The following is a 17,993-nucleotide window of genomic DNA, read 5'->3' as shown; positions in this document are numbered from 1 at the left end:
AATTAGGGTTATCTTAAAAAGTCCAGCCTGGTGGCCAGGAGAACAGGAAGCAGCTAAGAAAAATAACAAAATTGTGAAGCAGAAAGTGTCACCAAAGGATCGACTTAGTAACCAAAAAAATAATTAATTATGAGATACTTCTGAGTGAAAACCGAGTTTATTCTCTTTTACATTTTTGTCCTTCCTCAGATGTTGTTTGAAGTGTTTCTCCAAGTTTATGTAGGTACATTGCTAATGGATTCCATCTAAAGGTAGATCTTCACTGGTAGAAAATTTTCAGCATTGGATTTCTGGGTTGAAAACTGTGTAATAATCTCTTACAGAGTGAACTGATTTAGGAAAGTAAATTTATAGATCGTGTAGCGAGTGTAAACCTAGAGGAAGAGGTTAAACCCTACCATGTGCTAGGGCCAGCTCATGGGCTCACAAGATTCGACTGTGAGCATCTTTTCCCCATATTGGTAGCTTGAAATTAGCTGTGGTGGGGAGTATTTGCACCATAGAAATTGGCAAATACTGGTTGGTGCAAAAGTAACTGCGGTTTAACAGGTTAAAAATAAATGCAAAAACCACAATTACTTTTGCACCAACCTAAGACTATGAATCAAGACTTCTTTACTTCAGATAGTCAGTTGTTACACATTCAGCACCCATGATAAGTCCGCAGTTAGCTTTGTCACCTCTCGCTTCCAGCCCTTAGAAGAGCAGTAGGTTCTGTCAGATGGCTCTGCTTCTAGAATTGGTCATGTCTTCATGCCCTTCTAGGTTGCTAAGAGTGGGGTGGAAGAGGCCATCGAGTGAGCAATTGGTGTAGGCTATCGCCATACTGACTCTGCCCGTACATAGCTAGATGAAGTGGGTGTTGGGAGGCCATCCAGAGACGATGGCCGACGGCCCTGGGAAGAGGGACGACATCTGCACTTCGAAGGTGCTCTGGAGAGTTGCATATTACCTGTGGGAAGCTTACTCTTAGCTGAATAGTTTCTTGGCGAATAGCTCCTCTCCTTGGTTTAACCTTCATTCACTCTCAGGCCTTGTGCTTTCAAAGGCTGGTTAGGACCATGCTGCTTGGGAATGTGGGTTCTGTGGTCAGATTTCCTCTATTTAAATCTTACTAAATGTGTGACTTTGGACTTAAACTTAACCTCCATGCCTCATTTCCCAAGCTGTAAAATGAAGATAAAATTATTTATTTCAAAGGATTTTCAGGATTATTACATAAAAAGTACATCTTCAGCTTTTAGAAAATCATTTAATGTATTTTAAATGCTAAAAAAGTACTGTTATCAGCAAGCACTTCCCAGCCCACAGGGCCGCAAAGACCTTTGCTTTCTCAGGCCTATGCTGGTTGGAGAACTGTCCATGTCTTCCCACCCCTCCACGGGGGTCCAGCTCTCCGGCAGCTGCTCCTCCTGGTCTTCCTGAGACTGAGCTTTCATACGCACAAACTGCTCCACCGTCCTTCGGAGAGCTTTGGCCTGCACCCTACCCTGCTTCCTGCACCATTTGTCATGCAGCGTGTCATGCGGGGTCTCAGCTCCTGCTCCCCACATAAGAACGCAGCACATGGTGAGGCCAAAAAGGAACACCCACAGAGCCATAGGTAGGGGAATCACACCACTATGGTCTCACTGGAGGCTGGATTCACAGGACGTGCGACCTGCTGTCCGCTTTTCTGCCAACTGACCGACTCCCCTTGCTAGCGGCAATCCGCCTTGCTGAATGCAATCTGCTCTTGCTAGCTCAGCCACCATCTTCTTGCTAGCTCCCATTTTCTGCTAGTGTAGCCTCGGCAGTTATATTAGTGGCCAGTGGCTCACTGTTTACAGCTGACGGCCAACTAGCCACAGCTGATGACCATCCAATCACAGTTGATGGCCATTTACTACCCGAGTGAGCACATGAGGGAGAGAGCCTGGAAACTGCACTCCTGGTTCTGTCCCCACAGATATTTTTCTTTGGCTACCAATGTAAAACTGTAGCTGAGTATAGAGAGAATATAGTTTGTGAAAACAAGAGGAAACGTATAGAATACTGTAAGATGTGCCCTTTTTGTTGCAACTATCCCCATCTCAGTTCACTATTCCAGCCCCAGAGTGACAAGAGTTTACATTTCAATGTCTCCGTCTTGCGGATACACTTCTGTTTCCAAGGCCCTGTGCTCTGGAATCGCAGTCCCATACCCACCCATGTCTGGGGAATGTCCCAATGTGGAAGCCAGTTGAGGAAGAGGAACCTAAAGTGGATGAGACTCAGCCATGGAGATGCTGACTAGTCGCTCCCTCCCATGACCACTGCCAGGTGGCAGGAGTGGGAGGGGGCCCAGGAGCAAGGAGCTCCTGAGCTATGGCTCCACTCTGGGCTCCCTAGGAAGGTGTCGTTGTTGTCTCAAGTTGTCCATGACACACACAATGTTAATTAAACCTTTAAGAACATTTCCCGGAGGTGTGCTTCCTAAATGTACTTTCTTTCCTTAGCCTAACTGTTGTCACACAGCAGCCTAGCCGACCGTCCCCATGTCTTTCCTTGAGGAAGGAAAAGTCTGTGAGACTGTGCCTTTCTGGGATTTTGTTTATCTCAATATTTTACACCTTATGTCTCTCTGTTTGTTCCCCAAAAGATGGTTTGCAGCCAAAGACGGGTAAGATATCTCACGTGAGATACAACAGCAGCCCGGCGGAATCGAGTGGGGACCCCCAATGAGCTGCCTTAGAAAATCCGGGAAGGAGCCTTGCCTCCCCTTGCCCCTGCCTGGGAAAAGCCATTGCTGACTCTGGCTTTCCTCTCTCACCTGATTGTGAGAGAAGTCATGAGGGCAATAAAGATCAGCTCTCTCCACTTATCTCAACAGAACTGGTACCACATGAGAGACTTGTCCCCCAGGGAGGTGCATACATCACCTAAGTCATCACAAGACTTTCTGCTCCAGCTGCTTGGGGACAAAGATAATTGGTTTGATTCACTTTTGTGACGTGGTGTATGAGATTCACAGGCAGTGGAAAAGATAATGCTGCTTCCTTGTATGATTATCAATAAAAGCCACCAGTTGGCCCGATTCGGGGCTCCAGTCTCTGGTGACTGCGAAAACCCCTGGCCTTCTGAGATTTAACTGCATTAAGTCTCTGTTTCTTTCTTTCTGAAAACCTAACCGAACACCGCCCCTTCTCTCACCTTCACTGCCTGTGTTGCGCTGGATGCGACATCTAACCTTAAAATTCCTTTCAAGAATAAGCATAGATTGTTCCATTAGCCTCAAGGTCTACAGGCTCCAAACGGCCTGGCTGGAGCCAGATACAACTTTGTACAACCTCTCCTCTTTTTCTGTGTTCCAGCCTGGGGAGGATGCTTTGCCACAGGACACATGTGGAAAGCTCATTTTCGACACAGTGGGTCTCTGTGCCACATGAGCAGTGAGTACGGCTTCTGCTTGGGGGAGAGAGGATGGACAGGAATTCAGGAAAGGTGGATCGAGTCCAATTCTGCCACCTGTGTAGACTGAGGCAAGTCCCTGAATGTCCCTCTGACTCAGTTTTCACAATTCATCCACTTAACAATTCAATAAATACTAAGTGCCTGTGATGTACTCACTACTCAACATCAGTGAATAAAACCAAGGTCTCTGCTCCCCGGAGTATAGGTGCTGCGGGGGTGGGGATGGGAGGGTAGTGATACAGGCAAAGTAAAGATGATTACGGGAACTGAGGGGTGGGGTGGCTGGGGACACAGGTAGGCAACTGAAAACAGAATGGGCGGGCTGGGCCTCCTTGAGAAGGCGACATTTGAGCACAGCCTGGCAGGAAATGAGGAAATTGGTGGTGTGGACATTTGGAGAAGAGTGACACAGGCAGGAAGACGGCCAAGGCAAAGTTTTGAGGTAGGAGAGAACCTGTTGGAGAATCAGCAAGGGGGCACATGTGACTAGAGCTGAAGGAGTTTTGTGGCCAATAATAGGAAATGAGGTCAAAGAGAAAACACGGAGCCACCTTCCGGTTCCCCACGCTCCACCTAGCGCCACTTCCTATTTTCTGGGAACCTGAAATGGTCCCTCAATCTCATTTTTCTAGGTGTCCAACTGAAGATCTTGCTGGCTCCTTCACCTCTGTCCTGGCCACTTGCATTCTTCTCTTATTTTGAGCTTCTTACCCATTTTTTCCTATCCCTTCTTCTTCGTTCTCCTCTTACTGGGTCAATTCCTGTCTTGTTTATTGACATCTGCATCTTTCCGGACTTTCTCTCTCCTGCTCTGTCTTGTTTTCTCTCCCATCACAAGCCCCCAATTTTTGCATGCTTCCATTTATTACGCTTCTCCAGCTAGTTACACAGATAACCCCTCATTGCCTCTTCCTCCCCAGGCCCTGGTGAAGTGTAAGGAGGCAGGATTGGCCAAATCCATTGTCATGTCCAGCTTTAACTGAAGGCAGCTGGAGATGATCTTGAAAAGCCAGGGCTAAAGTACAAGCCCGTGAGCCCCAGTAACCCACCACAACCTCTTCTCCCTCCTCTTCATCTTACTCTTTCCTCATTTCAATAAGTCACCAATGGCACTCCCTCTCTGTATTGTACCTTTGGACATCAGTTGCTTCAATATGTGTTTAAAGTTGTTGAAGACAGTCCCCAAGGCTATGTCACTTTATGAAAAACATCTAAGGGTCAGGTTGGAGTATAATCTATTAGGTATTATGGTGGTTGGTCCTAGAAATATAGAGGTAGCGGACTACTGACTTATCTTACAAAAGGTCAGTAAAATTGGAACACTCATGTGTAAAAGAAAGTGGGCAATTCATCTTTAAGTCCAACAATTCTTGAGTTCTGCACCCTGAGAACCACTGAGCCTCTCGATGGCACAAAATGAGTCTCAAACATTGTGAATGTACCTAATACCACTGAACTTTACACTTAAAAATGGTTAAGATGGTAAATTTATGTTATGTATATTTTACCACAATAGAATGCTAGTTTTTTAAATCAAGAAGGTTACTTGTTAAGATACATCCTCTTTAAGGAGGAACATGTACACTTCCTTAGCTCGGAGAATCATGAAAGAAACCGGGAGCGTGGAGATGACTGGCACGGCTCAGCACTACTTTTAAACTCCTTCCATGCAGACTGAGAGGATGGTAGTCAATCCATGTGTTAAATATTAGTAAGTCTTATTTTCTTATTTTTAGATGAAAATTACAAAGTTATATTTTCTGCCCTGTGGGAGGTTTACCTCCACTTTTGGAGATCACCAATTTAGAGAAAAGAAAGAAAGTTGGTTTTGACTGGAGTCATTGGTGAAGAATGAAGGGAGAAGCTGGAGGTTCCCTGAGCTCTCAGGGGGGACTGGAATTTGGCCAAGTTGAAGCTGATCTGTTGCAGGGGGGCAGTGGGTGTTCACACGGGCACAGAAAGCTTCAATACTTGAGGCAGATCCAATCACATGGTTTCCAGCCTGAGAGACTGAGAAGGTCTGCTGACCTCGTCATCTGAGCTTGTTAACCAATGCTGCGATGCTGTCTTTCTCTGAGCGGTAAGCAGAGCTAAGCCTTTGGGAGCTCCCCAGGCACAGCTGAGGGTGACAATCACCTGTTGACCCATGTGACTGGTATTCCCAACTATTTTTGACAGTGTGCCACACAGCACTGTACGTTCCCTATACATCCAGTATTGGTGTTCCTACAGCCCAACAGGGCTGCTTAGCATTCTGCAGGTGGAATGTTACCCGTACCTCAACCAGAGCGAGCTCCTGGCATTCTGCAAGTCCAAGGACATTGTCCTGATCTCGTACACTGCCCTGGGCTCTGACTCCAGGAATGAGTGGTAATGGTCTTTGGGAAGTTATTCTTGTCATAGATGCTGTGACTTCTGGGGTCTTTTCCCAACTGTCGGGGGGAGGAATTAAGGATAGATAGCAGGAATAGTTCATCTCTGTCAACTCTTTCCCTAGCCCACATTGTAAAGACTCAATAAACCATTATCGAATAATAACATTACTGATTAAAATGTGCATACAATTCAGGAACTTTAGCTTTGAAGAGTGACAAAGTGAGCCTGAGCCATGATTCTGACACTTAATAGTTGAGTGATGTGAGACGAGTAACCACGTCTGTAAGTTTTCACTTCCTTATCTCTTCAAGACGAATAAAACTGACAATTAATTGAAAGCATTTTTTGAAATAGCAAATTCTTATAAAATAGCTGGTTATTGATTATGATTTGGGTTATTGGGTCTTAGCTTGGACAACAATTTTGTCTTCTTGACTTATTCAATCTTTTACTGAATTTCTCAGAAATGTTTGAAAATGAAGAAGTACCCAAGTTTCCCTTCCTGCCCCACTTTCTCTCGTCCTTCTTCTTTGGATTTACCAAAAGAAGCGACACCAGACCTCAGGACAGCCAGAAAGTAATAAGGAAGATTCTAGAAAATTAACCACCCTAGCCTGAACTGGCAGCCCTGGTGAGATGGATATGCAGCCTCAAACACACAGCATCTCTGCCTCCCTCCCAGGGTGAGCAAGAACAAGCCAGTTCTCCTGGAGGACCCGGTACTTAATGCCATTGGCTGAAAGCACCTGTGAACCCCAGCCCAGGTGGCCCGGTGCAGCAGGCTGTGGGCAGGAGGGGCTGACAGAGGAACAGCATGTGCCCTGGTATGGGCTACTGAAGAGGCTGTTGGTGTGTATGGGGCAGAGCTCGCGGCCTTGTGTACTCTGTGCACACAACTGCTGTATTTAACTGGTCTAGCCCCCAGCTGCTGCAAGGTGGAGAGCAGGGTGGGGATGAAAAGAACACTAAACAGACGGTCAGGTTTTGGTCCCAATCCTGGTCTCTAACCCAACAAGATGCTCGTGGGTAAGTCATCTCTCGATTTCTTTAGCTGCAAAATGAAGCAGTTAGAGGAGAGGAAATTGGACTCAAAAATGTCTAGGATTCCTTTGCTACGACCACAGCCCCCCAGGAGAAGTCTCTGAGGGTGATCTGAATTGCCAGCCTCAATGATCTGACAGATTGCCATGACTTTGCCAGGGAAAGACCCGGGTTCATGACAACCATCTCAGAAAACCTACGTAAATTCTTACATCCATTTGTGTGTCTGTGTGGGGGTCGGGGGAGACATTGCCTCAGGGAAGTTGAATTGATCTTCTCACATTTCTGAGAGGTTTGATTTCCAGTTGGCACCAGAGGACATGGAAATTCTGGATGGCCTCAAGAGGAACATTGGCTATTATGAGGACACCTTGTAAGTGGCTTGTTCCCTTGTAGACACTGGGGAACAGGAGAATGATGAGATTCAGCTTAGTCCAGTCCACAAAGGGCACTCTTGTCCTCCTTCTTCTTTTAAGCAAGTTGCTGGAAGTCATTTTTTCTTCACGTCCTCCTTTTCATTCTAGTGTTCCCTCGGTCCTTATCCTGCTTACATTCTGGGATCTGTCAATATATTAACATCCTTAGCACATGCCCTTCTCTTTTTGCCTTACTCCTTGATCTAAATAAAACGTGGGTAGTCCCATCCTCTGCCCACATTGTCAGATTTCCCTTCCGCACAAGATTATTCCTAGAAGTGTCCAACACTTCTAGATGTGCTCTCATCTTATGAAAAGAAATCTTCTCTCGAACTGAACTCATTGTCCAGCTACACCCCTTCTCATTTTATACAGAAACTCCTTGAAGTCAGTGTCTTTCTTCTCACTGTCTTTCAAGCCCATGCAAATCAGGCCTCTGCTCCCCACTTTGCTCAAACTCTTATCGGGTAAACCATGACCATCTTTGCTGGAACAGCAGAGAGTCTCATTCACTCTCCTTGTCCCAGTGGGTCACTCTCCTAGCAATGCTTTCTGAGCAGGCTTTCTTACGGTGGCTCTGTTTCCCCATCACCGCCCTCACCATTCCGTCTCATGTCCTCAGTAGGGCCCTCCTCAACTTCACTGTGGAGTGACTTCAGTCCTGGACTTCTTTCCTTTTCTATCCACACCCATGTCCTCGGTGATTTCATCTAGTCTCATGCATTAAACACCATCTAAATACAGGCTCCCCAAATCATCCCTAGCCCAGAGCTGGGCCCTGGACAGATGTATAGATCCATTTACTCAGCTCCACTTGGATGTCTCAGAAGCATCTCAAACGTATGGGTCGTGGTGGTATCTGCAGACCCCCCACAAACCCAATATGCTTATTAACCTTCAGCCATTGGCTGCTCTGTACTCCATCCTCCTACATAGTAGCCAGAGCCAGTGGGTGAAAAGGCAGATCTGATCAGGTAGTCCTCCTCTGGACATCTGATGGCTGGCCATCTCACTCAGAGCAAAGGCCATATTCCTGACAAAAGCTGCAAGGGCCAACGAGTGCCCCCTTCCTACGTCTCTGGCTCCATGTCCCACGACTCTGCCCTCTGACTCCAGTGCAGCCCAGTGGCCCCTTTGCTGTTTCCCACATATGCCAGGCCTGTCTCAGGGCCTTTGCACTGGCTGTTCTCTGCTAGAATGCTCCTCGCCAGGTAGCTGGATGCTCTCTCCTCCACCTCCTTAAGTCTTAACTCAGATGTCATCCCTTCTCTGTTACTATATCAAAAAATGCAACCCTCCCAGCACTTTCCCTCCACCCTGACTTCCTTTGCTCCTGGCACGTATCCCTAAATAACATACCATAGAGTTCACTGACCTATTTGGTTTATTTTCTGTTTCCCACAGAATGTTACATTCATAGGGCAGGTTTTATAGAAGCTACTCTTTCCCCGAGAAATTAATACATATTGGTTGAATCAATAACAAAATGACAGATTGACAAAAGGAAGGGAAAATAGAGGAGCAGGCAGGAATCATTAAGAGTTAATATCAGTAACTTTAATCAATAATAATTATTCAGTGATTTAGCATTTCCTATCAGAAAAATGATTATATATCGAGAGACTTTACTTCCCTTGCTAAAATGGAAGCCCTCTGCTGACATGACTTTTATCATTTATCCATCTCTAGGTCTGATGTACAAATTTTCACCCAGTAAAGTCATAAATTAGTTGAGTAATTGAAAGAAATTAAAAGATAGGGATATTTACCTCACCTCCCTCATCATCACCTTGAAATATTTGTTAACTTTATATATTAAACCAGACTGGCATTATTTTAAAAGAGGCAGAATTCATTTCTGCTCTCTTGGGAGTTTAAAATATCAACACAAATAGTTTATCTCCATAAGGTGTAGAACAGTATACCTGCAAAAATAGAATATGTTTGTTTATTTTTGTGTAGGTGCCCAAGTGCATGTAAGTATATTTATTTCTTACCGTGTATAACAGTGTAATGCCATAGTACATGGCTATTATATACTTAAGCCATTGAAAAAGAAACCTCTCTTTACCCAGCCCAGGAAGTTACTTGACTAAGACCCCCACTATCTTCTAGATTTGCTGATCATCCAGACCACCCACTTGGGGATGAATATTAACAAGGTGTCTGTGGTCACTGCTGTTTTTTAATTCCAGTTGATGACTGGAGAACATCTCAAGGAGGAGAAGCTGGCTGGTTTAGTCAACGTCTCTTGGCCTGATCAGTTGCAATGTGGCTCGAATCCCTGGATCAGAAAATAAAACTCTCTAAACCCAGTCTTCTTCCCACCGCCGCAAAGTAAATAAAGATATACCTCCAAACAACCTAACCTACTGCTGCTTTGTCTTTTTTGTTTGTTTTCTTTTTCTCCTGTGTCACCGCTGTTGAAATACTGACATCCCAGGAAGTGATCACAGGGAGACGATCTCTCAAAGTAGCTAACCACTTACTATACTTTCAGATGTTCAAAGTCCACTCTTTCTCTTGTCTGTAGTTCTTGGTTTTTCTTTTTCTCTCTTTTGTGAATTTGCCACGCTATGAAATTTTATCACAACTTTTAAGGGGATCTAAAGCTTAATACCAAATACCCGAAAGTCTAGATTTCCACTGAGAATTATCCATAATTCCAAGAACAAGGAAGGTATCATGCCGAACGAAAGACAAGCAACAGCTGCCTACACCACCATCACTCAGGCATGAGAGTCATCCGACAGAGGTTTTAAAGCAGCCATCATAAAGTGTGTCAACAAGCAATTAGAAACACAGTTGGAATCATTAAAAAAAAGAAAGTGTCAACAAAGGAAGTTCAAAGGAATTTCTTCAGGCTGAGGAGAAATGGAGCTGATGGAAACCCAGATGGGCAGCGAGGAGAGGAGAGCCCAGGAAACAGTACACACAGCGGAGGAAGGACAAGATGTTTTCCTCCCAGCTTAAATTATTTAAGAAAAAACTATTTAAAGAAAAGCTAATAACATTGTGTCATGTGTCACATCTGGAGGAGGAAACAATATAACAAAGGACAGGAGAGTAATGGAAGGGCACTGCTGCTAGGTGCTTACCTCATACTCCAGGTGGTCAAGTTTCACTTCAGAGAAGACTGTGATAAATTAAGGTGCAGGAAGCCGCTACAGCGACCCCTACATCTGCTGTAGGTCCTGGGCTGTCATAATATAGAGCGTCTCCTAACGTGGTTGAGGAAAAGGCCCTCTGTCTCTTTCCTGTTTCCTCCATAATCTCCTGCTTCATCTTCTCTGCCGTTCGTCCCTAATGTCTGTTCACAACCAGCCATATCTCCCGACTTTGTTGATGCTGTTTTCTTCCTTGCTCTGTATGCTTTTAATTTCTGACATACCCTTGGGTTTTCCACTCAAATGAAAGCAGAAAATGCCTGTTGGGATGAGTATCTATGGTGATGAGCATTGTCTGTCCCAAAGTCATCAGAAACACAAAGCAGCCATCTGACACAAGTATCAACCTTTCCTCCCAGAGCCTGTGACCACAGGCCCTGGGCTGGGTAAGAACTTTCACAGAAGTCACATCATTCAGGGAAAAGCTAGGTCCCAGGAGAGGAGGGCTTGTGAGACAGAAGCTGCACAGAGCTTTCAAGTACCGTCGTGAGAGCAAGATTTAAAAAACTGATAGAGAATGTGACCGCAGAACTGCTGTGAAACTTCACAAACTTTATAATTTCCCAGTATTTGCTTACTTTTGCTACCTGCTCTTTCTTTCCTCACAGTAACTCACAAAGTATGTAAAAAAAAAAAAAAAACCCAAACAACAAAACACACCAAAAAGAAACAAAGAACCCTTAAAATCTAACAGACTGCAAAGGCGCCTTCTGTCCTTAGAGCCATAATGAGCTTGGACATTAGTCTGTCTCTGGGTGCCACCTGGTGGCAGATTTAGCTAACAGCTCTGAGTGGGCCGGGAAATAAATCTTTAAATGCAGACAGAGGATACATTCATTACTCAGGGTTCCATCTTTGAGTAGCTGCCTCTTGGCTAAAATGCGTTTGTAATACCAAAATCAATGCTCTTGCACTTTCCTGATCATTCTCAGACGTGCACAGAGAAAAAAAATGGGTGGAAGGAGGCAATGCTGTGCCTTCTTTCAGCTCCCACTACAAACACATGTCGCTTACACCATCTATTTATTGCAAGTGCTTCTCACTTATGTGATTCTTGTTGGTGATTTCTCTGTTTAAGATGGTCTTAGTAAAAAAGTTATTTAGAAATTTGTAAAAATGTTTCTATAAAATATAAAGTGATATGAAAGTGGTAGTTATTATTGGATCAAGGGTACCTGGCCCGATGGTCCAGAAAATGACATTTGAATGAATGTAGATTTTTGTACATGAATAAATGAATAAATGCAGATTGCTGTACATGAATAAATATAGATTGTTGTATATGAAAAAATGAGACATCCCCTGAAAATAAGCCCTAAAATGTCTTTTGGAGCAAAATTAATATAAGACCTGGTCTTGTTTTCGGGGAAATACGGTAGTGACGAAAATTGGAAAACACAAGAAAGTTATCAATTAACATCACTGAAGTATTAATTACAACTTGGTTGTTTGGGTTTTGCTTAACCAGCTGGTATTCGGGCAGTATGAGTAAGTAAAACTCAATTCTGTGTTTTATTCACAAATCTGCTTAGAAGTTAGTTTGATGCCAAGAAATATAATTTAAAATACTATATAAATCATATACTTTTTATTCAAAATCTGTACATATTCTTGTGATGCTTTCAAAACTAGATCATCAGTAGATACTGGAGGAAAAAGTCTATAGGATTCAGATTCAAATTCAGCAGCACCTGGAAAGAAAAAGAAAGAATTATGTTCTTTATCTAAAATATAACTAAGCATAAGTGTTAAGAAGAATGAAAAAACCTACATGAGACAACAGTACACAACGGGAGATGACCAGTCAACATGATTTTCCCCTGGTGCACACTGACTTAACTGCTATTGTGGCTAAGAATCAGAGCTTCTGGTTGTCTCATCCTTCATTCAGTTACAAACAAGGTCGTACGACAAGCACTGAAGTTACAAGATGAAGATGACACGGTCCAGCCCTGACCCATCATCTACTATAAGCTGAAGGAACAGATGAACAGGCAATTTCCACTCGGAGTCACGTATACCACACAAATACAAAACAGGACGTGACTGGAACACACAGAAGGGACATCTCGGTTCTGTGTCAATATTGTCCACTCTTTGGAGGAGGTGATATGCCTGAAGGACCAGGACAGAGGATGCCAGATAGAGGGAAGAAGCAGATGCAAAGAGAGTGGGGGAGAACACCTGTGGAATGAGAAGTTGTCTAGTTCAGCCAGATGTGAGAGCAAAGGGGCAGACTAGGGTTCGTAGGAAGACAGAAGGCTGAATTATTTGGCAAGAACTAAATTGATGTGGGTGTTTTATTCCATGCAAAGGAATTTGGAGTTTCTCCTGAGGGTACATGATTTAAACAGACATTCGTTGATTCGATGTCCCTGCAATTTGTACAGAAGCTTACTCCAAGGGAGAGGGCAACTTAGCCAGGTGGTGTTAACAGATAAAGTAGCCTCAGTGTTAGTAAGAAGAGGAAAAGTCCTAATAGTCCTTGGAGCAACCCTATGCTTTCTTTTATTTCCTTTCTTTTTCTAAATCCTATTTTAGTTTTCTACAATCCTTAAGGTAACTTGTCTGTTTACAATAAAAGCAGATTCTTCTACAGGAGTTTCCCTCACAAACCTTTAATAATTCTGTTGCTTTGCTCTCAGAAACCAGTAACGGCATTAATTGCAATAAATCAGAAAAGCCAGGATTGTTCTAACAGTTAATCAAAGTTTTTTGCAAACTCATCAAGGTCCTAGAAAGGGTTGGGGGATCTTTAGTAGATTTCTTAGTTCTGCCTGTGTACCACTGTGGATTCCTCTCCACCCAAGACCAGCCCCTCTCCAAAAGGAGCTGCAACAGAGCTGCAGGAGAGAGGCGGAGGAAATGAAGAGCAGGTCCAGACAAGTAAAGCCCATAGTAGGGCAGCCGAAGAGGGAAAAGTGGGGTGTTGGCATTGAGCAGCTTCGGAAGCCTTATTTAGTTCAGAGTCAGTTTCTAAAATTTTCTTACTAACTTCCTGGAGTGAAGAACGTCTCTCTGGGTACCATTTCAGAGACTTCTTTCTATTTACCAATTAAGGTGAGCCTTCCATTCCGTTTAGTTTGATTTTTAAGCTGGCACACAAAAATTAATTTAGATGTTCTAAGAGCTCCATTTGGCCATCTTAAGTTGATACCACTTCTAGTTAAATCTTTCCATGTCTGTAAGTACTTGCAAGACTCCTAGGAACTGTACATCTGCAGGAGCATTAATGTGGGTGAGGTCTGGGAGCTTGTCGGCCTTGGAAGCACCATTTCCCATGTTAATTTTTAGTTTTCTTTTGAAATCTGCAGAGTCTGAACAAATTTCTAGTGATCGTATGTAGTGGGTTGAAGTATGCAGCTTGTGGGTTGAGCTCCAAGGGGCTGTCACCTCCCAAGTCGTTTCAACCCTCTTACATGCCTCGGTTTCCCTCCCTGGTTGTCTAGTACAACCGTGAGGACTCGGGGAACTAGGTAACCAGCCTTTATGTGCGCGTCCCTGGACAAGTCAAATATTTAATTATAGTAGTGTTGGAATTCCCTCTGGGGCCACGGCACGTTTTGAGTAGTACCCTCAGACACCTCTACAATGATTCTTAGTCACCTAAGTGAATGTTAGAGACCTTGATTAATGTTAGATCTCTGAATGTCAGGTCTCAGACACCTTGACTTACAGACAGAGCCACGTCTGCAAGAAAAGAATGAAATGTCTGTTGGCCTGCACCTGCAGACAGAGCCAAACTTGTGATAACAGAAAAGTCACCAAACAGCTACTGGCTTGCAGGCAGTCAGCATTTTCTGTTCAAACAATGCTACCCTGTCAGCACAGCCCCTATAAAACCCTCCTTACCCCCTCCTTCAGAGCTGCAAGTCTCCTTTAGATGTGCAGCTTGGGCTGTAACCATCTTTTGCTCAGCCCGATAAACTTTTTGCTCTTACAATAAAAGGTTTCTTGCCTGACCACTCTCGTTCCTTTACTATCCCACCTATCATTTAGAATACCCAAAATTCTGCCGTGGACTACCGTGTGCTGCCATGAGTGGCCCGTGGCCAGCGTGAGTGACCTGCAGCCAGCATGAGTGGTTGGCAGCTGGCTAGAGCTGCTGTGAGCGGCTGTGAGCAGCTGACCGAGGACTGGCGACCGACCGCCTCTGCTGAGGTGGGGGGGGAGGGAGCGCAAGGCTCATACCAGCATGCGTCAGGGAGCTGTGTCCCACACAACAAGACAGAGAAACAAGTTTTAACTGGAGTTGGGGGTTGGGAGGTGGAAGAAAGGGGGAAAAATACCCAAAATTCGAGCTGGAGGGAGTAAATGCCCCTTAACTTTGGAGCTGAACAAGTTCAGACTCTCATTCATCCATCAAAAAGTTTTGGTCAGACTCGCAATAAGCAATTCTGAGTGAAAAGCCAAAATTAAAACCAGCTACCCATTTTTTTTCTCCTGTCCCTGAGTTATCTTAACTCTTCTCCTCAACCTGGGTTATCTCAACACTTAACGTTTAATTCCACCTCGAGGATTCTTTTTTAAAACAGTTCAGATGAAGTCATGACTTCCTACCTTAAACAGGGAGGTCCAGAATTCCAAGAAAAACTCACCCAAGTTCACCCAATGCGAAGCAGGGAGCCGGTAGAGCACAATGAGCCCCTGCTGGTACCTAGCATTGAATCCAGATCCGCAGAGTGGTCTTGGGTTGGCTTTTTTGGAATCCTGCCGCCTACGCCAAGTAATGTTGACAAAAAACATCCAGCCTAAGAGAAAGCTTATAAGAGTTTATTTGAGCCAAACTGACAACAATTGCCGGGAAGCAAAGTCTCAAGGGACTGAGAAAATGCTCTGCAAAATGGCGGTTTGCAGCTGATTTTATACATAGAATCAAAGGAGAGGGTTCCATGAAATCCACTGGTGATAGATTAAGGTAGAAGGAGAAAGCAAAGTGGGGAAATTTTCTTAATTACCTTCCAGGTTGTACTAGATGACATTGGAGAAGCTGCAGCAAGGTTATGAATACCACTCTCTTAATTACAAACAAAGCATCATTTCAGTGAATATAATTCAAAAGTGAGCCTTTAACAAAGCAATGTCCCCAGTCTGGTAGACACGCCAAAGAGGCTTGGTCTGTTAAATTCAGTTTAATTACCTCTGTAATTAAAAGATGCTATTTTGCACTACCTATTTGTAGATGGACATAGGAGAAATTTTCTGAGAATCCCACAGTCCCTCTATTAGATTCTCCATTATTATTCCATTCTCCAAAAATCACATCTTTTGAAATCTTAGCAGAACTTAATGTCTCTGTGTCTCATTTTGCCATTTTGTCACATTGGAATCAAATAAAAGCTACATCTCTTGTCATTGCTTTGCAAAAACACGATGCTGGGTTCTTTTTGGGACAGCCAGTGTGACACAGGGTCCTTACTCAGTCAATTATATACATGAAGTCAAGATCAAAATATGACTTTTTAATAAAACCAAAATTATGACTAATAAGACAAGATGATACTAAACTCTTAAGACGGGATTGTAATGGTGGCACTAAACCTGAAGCCTGAGGCCAAATGAGTCCAGGGTTCATTCTGCCTGTGCCGCTCAGCCAATAGACCCACACAGGAGTTGGGTCATAGAATAAGCGTTTATTATCAGAGCACCTGTGGTCTGAGAAGGCAGCGGGTTAACACCTCCGCAAACTGCCTTAACATTCTCAGCCCAGCCTGGCACATTTAAGGGAAAATCTGGGCGTTTCTCCAGAGGCTACGTGATGGTTCGGAGGGTCCATCCCCTCTGGCAATGTAGCTCTCTAACGTGGTCACCAACACAGGAGCAGTGATGACGGTAACCTGGAAAGAATGCTAGGCCCTAAAGATTGTAATCGGCAAGCACAGGGGTGGGCATTGTGACTAGTAAGCAAGCATGAGTTTCAGGGTAGTTAGCTAAAATAAGGAACTGGGACAGGGGACATCCTAGCTCAAGCCACAGGGAGGGGATTGATCAATTGTTAAGCTCTAGGGCAGGGAGAGGTGAGGCCTTTTTTGGGGGGGTCCCAACCGGGCCCTGTTTCAATTCCCCCGTCTTATGTTCATTTTATTTCTATAAAATCAGTAAGGCTAGATTAGAGATAAAACAAAAAAAAAATATACTAATTAAGACAATTTTTAAATCCAGGGACATGAGTGACAACCGCTCCTGCTAATTCCTCTGAGAGTGGGTGTGGCCCCTGCCTATAGATACCAGAGTTCTTTGCTTGACTCGAAGGAAGTGGATCCAGCCACTGACTCTCTGAAGCCCAACAACAGTTGGGGTGCTCTGCTCGGAAGGACTGCAAAGTGTTCCTTCTATTTAGGAGCTAACTGGTCTGTTACAGGCCCTTCCCCCTCTAGGTTTTTAATAGGTCCCCTGGCTTTCTGGTGCTACAATGTATAGAAGGGTCTTCCTGGGGGAGGTCCCCCCGTATTTCCTAAGTGCCTGCTGAACCTCTCCCAAGTTAGTAACATAAGAGATAACAGAATTGAGGTTGCAATCTAAAGCAATGGGTAGAAATTACAACTGGGGCCTAAAGATCTCCTGACAAAACTTTTCCAGAGCCCTTTTTAAGTCTAATTTATTTGTTTTGTTTTACATTTCCTCTAAGATATAGGCCAATGGCAAGGAACAGGCTTGAGTATGAGCCCAAATTTAGGGGCTTTATTTATCCACATTACCAAGCAAATTTTAGAGGAAGAAATAGGTCAAGAGTGAGCAGTCAAGACAGAATAAATGGTTCCCATATCAATCAGGTAATTAACAGGCTTACCTGCCCTGTCAAGTGTCACCTGCAACTTCTCCCTGGTGATGAGCATGAGCTCTTTCTTCTCAGGAGCCACTGGGCACTTTAGGTCCATCAGTCAATCACAGCCATTTGCAGGGAAGGAGCTGGTCCTTCCTTCCTTCAGAGCAGGGGACAATCCCTCCTCCAGTGCCCCTTAGTTTGCACAGGGGGCACAGCTGCTTTGGAGGACACTCTTTACTCCAGTGTCCTGGGCTTCCACATCCAAAACAGGCTCCTTATCCTCTTCTGGGGCTGCTGGGGTAGCCCAGAAGTGGCTCTGGCCTTGGCCTATTAACTGCAACCAATAATCTGGCCTGCCTCTGTCCTCATCTACAGTCTCACTGTTCCTTTCTTTCCTTGTTTTTCCTGTCTAGGTTTTGAGGACATTTAAACAAATACCCTGGCCTTCTTTTGGGATCTGAGCCTCTTTATCAGGGATGTAACAGTGGGCCAGAACCATTGTATTACCTTGCAATGTTAGGGAAAACAAGCTTCCTCACACTGGCCTACATCTGACACCAAGGAGGACACATAAAGTCTAGCAGTCCTAAAATACAGAAGTTTACATAACTATTAGAAAAACTCAGTTCTTAGATTTAATTTTCTTGAGTAACTAAAGACCTAATTAAGACACCCCCAACAATTGCCTTAACGTTCTCAGCCCATGCTGGCATATTTAAGGGGAAATCTGGGCGTTCCTCCAGAGGCTACATAATGGTTCAGAGGGTCCATCCGGTCTGGCAATGTAGCTCTCTA

At 44.3% G+C, this 17,993-nt stretch overlaps 1 pseudogene across 1 annotated transcript; it reads left to right on the top strand.

The window, feature by feature from the left end:
- The first annotated feature begins 883 nt into the window (after positions 1-883).
- LOC308496038 (aldo-keto reductase family 1 member C23-like protein) lies at positions 884-5,806 on the top strand (annotated as a pseudogene). Its single transcript has 4 exons — positions 884-928; positions 3,333-3,410; positions 4,353-4,462; positions 5,648-5,806. The product of its transcript is annotated as an aldo-keto reductase family 1 member C23-like protein (transcript).
- The last annotated feature ends 12,187 nt before the right edge of the window (positions 5,807-17,993 follow it).

The sequence above is a fragment of the Rhinolophus hipposideros genome, assembly GCF_964194185.1.
Source record: "Rhinolophus hipposideros genome assembly, chromosome: 1".
Taxonomy (NCBI): Eukaryota; Metazoa; Chordata; class Mammalia; order Chiroptera; family Rhinolophidae; genus Rhinolophus; species Rhinolophus hipposideros.
This window is presented reverse-complemented; position numbering and strand designations above follow the sequence as displayed.